Here is a 5,438-nt window from a genome sequence, read left to right on the forward strand (position 1 = left end):
TTGCCGGGGAGACGGTGTAATTCTGTTTGCTTTATTTTTAGTTTATTTTTCTTGTCTCAAGGAACTTTGGTTCCTTGAGGCCGTTGCTTACTCTTGCTTCTAGTTTTGCTTTTGCACAGTTAGAAGACAGGTTTTTGAGAGGAAGACTTGAGTACTCTCAGTTTTGCGAACATGACTACGATATATGACAATCTTCAGCCAAAAGAGCAGCATATTCCAAAGGGACACGTATTACCTACCCCTACTACTGGTCACTTCGAATTTCGTTCCTCTTATATTGATTTAGTGGAGCGAAATCAGTTTGCTGGTCTATCGGACGAGGATCCTTTGAAGCACATGGAAATTTTCACAGACTACTGCTGTTCCATCCATACTGCACTTCTGGGGTGACCCAGGATGAAGTAAAGGGGATAATGTTCTTATACTCCTTGAAGGATTCGGCGAGAGATTGGTACCGCTACCTTGATAGGGTAGCAGCTGGAGTCACAGATTGGACATCTCTAGTATTAACTTTCTACAAAAAATACTCCCCACTTGCAAAGACTGATGTCTTGAGAAGTAAAATTACAAATTTCCAGCAAGGACCTGATGAGGAATTTTGTGAAGCATGGGGACGTTTCAAGAGTTTGGTTAGGGCTGTCCCTCACCACGGTTTCCAGCAGTGGTACCTTTGCAACTTATTCTATAATGCTTTATATGATGACTACAAGGTTATCCTGGACGTAGCTGCGAATGGTAGGTTCCAAAATAATACCGGTCAAAATAAAGGTTGGAACACTATTGAGGAGATGGCAGACCATAGAGCCAAGTTTGGAAGTTCGCGTGGAAAGTCGCGAAAGGAAAGTGATGAAATGAGTGCCGTTGTGACACTCATAACTTCTATCACTTCCCGTCTCGAGAAACTCGAGACCTCTGAAGCTTCCAAGGAAAGAGTTGAAATTCCTGTCCATAATTCAGATGAGACCGCGGAATTGAGAGACCTAGTCCAAACTCTTTTGGTCCAGGTCACGAAAATAGAAGAAGCCGGGATTGAGTCTACAAAGAATTTTGTTAAGCAATTGGAGAATTTAGAGGCTAAGCAAGTCGCCAATTCTTCAAGCAAATGTGAGGGGCCAATTGAAACCATTAATGCCATTAATCTCCAAAGTGGCCTTTCTTATGATGGTCCTGATAAGCCAAAAGAACACTCGGGAAAGGATGAAAAGAAGAATTTAATTTCTGGTGCGAAAACGAACTTAATTGCCAGTACCAACGGTCGATCGACCAACAACAGCAGTCGATCGACCGGGTTGTCAGATGAAAAAGTTTCTGACCAGAAACTATTCATACTCAGCATATGTGGTCGATCGACCAATGCTACCAGTCGATCGACTGAAGCTCCTAACGAAGGAGTCTCTGTCCAGGAACTATTCACGCCCAGTGTGATTGGTCGATCGACCGAGCCCAAGGGTCGATCGACCGGGTCTCTAGTGCAGGACGCAAATTCGTCAACTAGTTTGCATGATTCTACACTTATTGATGATTTGATGGAGGTTTTAAACTTACGGAAGCCGAAGGTTACTGATCCTACGGCCACTGTTGCAGTCCCGTATCCGGAGCGTTTAAAGAATACTAAGCTGGAGCGCAAGTTTGGTAAGTTTTTGGAGATGGTCAAGAATCTCGAGGTAACCATTCCTTTCACTGACCTAATCACCCAGGTACCCTCTTACGCTATATTTATGAAAGACATTTTGAATCGTAAGAGAAATCTTCATGATGATGGTAATGTTGCTTTTGTGGAAGAATGCAATGCTCTTTCGCAAATTAATATACCACCAAATTAAAGGACCCGGGTAGTTTTTCAATTCCCTGCACTATAGGTAACCACGAAATTGGGAAGGCCCTTTGTGATTTAGGGGCCAGTGTCAGTGTCATGCCATATTCTGTTTGTGAAAGGCTAAATATTGGTAGACTTAAGGTGACCGATATCACCCTTCAGATGGCAAATAGATCGACTCAGAGACCTTTAGGAGTCTTAGAGGATGTACCCGTTCGAGTGGGTAAGTTCTTTATTCCTGTCGATTTCGTTGTTTTGGACATTGCAGAGGACAGTCATATACCTATTATTTTAGGTAGACCATTTTTACATACAGCTCGCGCTGTAATAGATGTCAAACGCGGAATCATAACCTTAGAGGTAGGGGATGACACTATTGAGTTCAGTCTTGCTCGTAAGGCGACTGAACCTGCCGATGATGATACGTGTTATTCCATTGATATTGTTGACAGGGCTGTTAATTGTAACTGGAGGGAATCCTTAGCCAAGGATCCTTTAGCTGATCTAACCCGTTTAGATGAGTGTTCAAGTAATACAGCGGTGAATGCTGAGGAGCAAGATGCTTTGGTAGCCACAATGGAGAGCTACGAGCTCACAGATGAAGAAGATGAGATGCTCTTAAGCCTGGCCAACGAGAATTTGGTGAACACTTGCTATACCATTGAAGCTGATTCTGTCTATGTTGTAGAGGTAAAGGTGCCAGAGCGTAAGCCACTTCCTCCTAATCTTAAGTATGTTTTTCTAGATGATACGGAGCAGTACCCAACTATTGTTAGTGCTAAGCTTAATGATGACCAGCTGTCTGCTTTGATGTGTGTGCTTAAGAAAAACAGGAAAGCTTTAGGTTACTCTTTGGATGATATTAAAGGCATCAGCGCTGATATTTGTATGCACATGATAGAGCTGGAGGAAGGCTACAAGCCTTAGAGACATGGTCAACGCAAGTTGAACCCGAAGATGCAGGAAGTTGTTATAGCCGAGGTGATGAAACTACTCGATGCAGGTATTATTTATACAGTTGGCACGCAACTCCAAGTGGGTTAGCCCAGTTCAGGTAGTTCCGAAGAAAGGAGGGACTACCATGGTTAAGAATGAGAAAAATGAATTAATACCAACACGAGTTGTGACAGGGTGGCGGATGTGCATTGATTATAGACAGTTGAATGGCGCCAACAAGAAAGACCACTTCCCCCTCCTTTTTGTTGACCAAATGACTGAAAGACTTGCTTCTAACAAATTTTTCTGTTTTCTAGACGGATATTCGGGGTTCTTTCAGATCCCTATTCATCCGGATGATCAGAGTAAGACCACTTTTACCTGTCCACAGGGTGTTTTTGTGGGAAATAAATCTTTATACTTCCCTTAAACTAGAAGGATTATAACGATTTAATAAAGATGATCAATGATCATAAAATAAAATACATAAACAAGAGTAAAGGATTCAGAAATAACCTTTGGTCCTAGCAAATATGGCCTAAGAACAATATCAAAATTGATATTCGCCTATTAGTTACACCCAAGACGATCTGAGATATGCCCTTTGATTATGCTAGAAATCAATCTAAAATTTTCTGTAAAATTTAATTGTCTTTGTGTTCATGTGATGAGAAAGAGGAGGCAAGGTCAAGAAAAAGCATTAGGTTAGAAATAATTTTCTACCTTTCTCTTATATAGACCGAATAACCAAATTAATTAGGAAAGATATTACTCTCCTAATTTTCGGCCAATGTTGACCGAAATAAAGAATAAAATTTCCTTATTTTTGGTCTTTCCAAAAATATATAAAGTGTGTTATATTGTCATCTAGTGAGGATCGAACCCATGACCTCTTGGCTTGTGTACCCTCACTATTAGCACTATGACACATTCAACTTGTTAATATTAAATACAACTGATTATATTTAATTACGAATTAACAGATTAATTCGTCCAAACTAACCTTATATATATTTAATTAAATATAACTTATTATATTTAATTTACGAATTGACATGATTAATTGTCTCAACTTAATATTATTTAATTTTCATTAAATAATTATCTCATCAACACATTGACTAACTTTTTAGTCATTTTGGGCATCAATGTAATTATATTTCTATAACCACATTTCTCAAATACGTCCTATAGGTGTGACCTTTAGGGACCAGTTGATCACCGCCATCTGTATGATAATAACGTCAAACTTTCTAGCAAGCCAACCGTTATTAGGTAAACGTTAATCAACTGATTAAATATACGAAGTATACCCTTGTGAACCTGTAAGAGATTTACAAATGTTATCACACTAATTTGTGGAGGACACCAGCTCCAACAAACTCCCACTTGTCCTCACAAGTGTATGTGCGATAACCGATTCTCATATCCTATAAAATTTCTCCCACTCAATGTAAAACAATTTGCAAATCCGAATTCACAAAGGTCGTATTTTACAAGCGATCAGTATCAAGAGTGGTTTGCCCGACTAGAGAGCAACTTAACTGTTAAACGAATCAACATTCGAGCACGGCCATGCATTTCAGTTACAACTCCTCGAGTGGCCCTGAGAAATAACTATACCTGATAAGGGATGGATATTTTCCTCAACTCGAATCCTGTGACGTAAGCACGTATGAAATGACCCGAAAAAATCTACTTAGCCCCAGTTACGGTAGACCGTGAGAAAGAAACCAAAGTCACCCAAAAACTGCCTTAATCTCAAGAGATAGTTGATAGTCAAAAGAATCGACTCTAGGAACACAATGGATGTCCTATCCACGACCTGGCACCGAATGTTATAAAACATTTAGGACTCCATTACGTTGTCACAAAAAGTTGTCCTACGAGGTATCGTCATAATCTCGTATCTGTGATCGATTAGTCAACCGTTTAACTTATGGCTCGTTGAACCCACCATCAATCGACTGCACAATATAATAGCCGGAGTTATCAGCTCACATTGGCGATTACGGACAAAAACAAATATAATGTAATTCAGTTCACTTTGTGGCGTTCAATGTTGTCAGTACAATCCACATGAAAAAACAAAATATTATATATAAAACGATGAAATTATAGTATATGAAAAAGATAACGTATCGAATTCATAATCAACTACTATAACTCAGGTACACGTTTAATTCTCATGGAGAAAACGTGCCCTCCTTGCTTATCATATTTCTATGGTTCAGTAGTAGAATCCGCTACAACTTCCTGTTTGGAACTATTCCAGCTGACCGCAGCACTATTAAGAGTAAGAACGAATCTAGAATGATATTTCTAATCATCTCGGTCCGTTTGGAAGCTATCCTCTGCGTAACCGATTGCGCATAGCTTAGTATCTCCTCCATAAGTCAATACCCAATCCTTAGTCCTCCGTAGGTACTTGAGGATGTTTTTAACAGAAATCCAGTGTGTTTCACCTAGAGTCTTTTGGTACCGACTCGTCATACTCAATGCATATGCCACGTCTGGACGTGTGCATATCATGACATACATGATCGATGCTATTGCAGATGCATAAGGAACACGACTCATGCGCTCAATCCCTTCAGGCGTCGTGGGTGACTGAGACTTGCTCAACTGCATCCCAGCCGTCATAGGAAGGTTCCCCTTCTGGGAGTTGGTCATGCTGAACCTCTCA

General features: G+C 40.2%; 1 non-coding gene across 1 annotated transcript; it reads right to left on the reverse strand.

Moving 5' to 3' along the window:
- Window positions 1-548: 548 nt before the first annotated feature.
- On the reverse strand, window positions 549-655 carry LOC141635851 (small nucleolar RNA R71). Its single transcript, XR_012540509.1, has one exon. It is a non-coding gene; the product is annotated as a small nucleolar RNA R71 (small nucleolar RNA).
- Between the last annotated feature and the right edge of the window lie 4,783 nt (window positions 656-5,438).

This window comes from Silene latifolia, chromosome Y, assembly GCF_048544455.1.
Source record: "Silene latifolia isolate original U9 population chromosome Y, ASM4854445v1, whole genome shotgun sequence".
NCBI lineage: Eukaryota > Viridiplantae > Streptophyta > Magnoliopsida > Caryophyllales > Caryophyllaceae > Silene > Silene latifolia.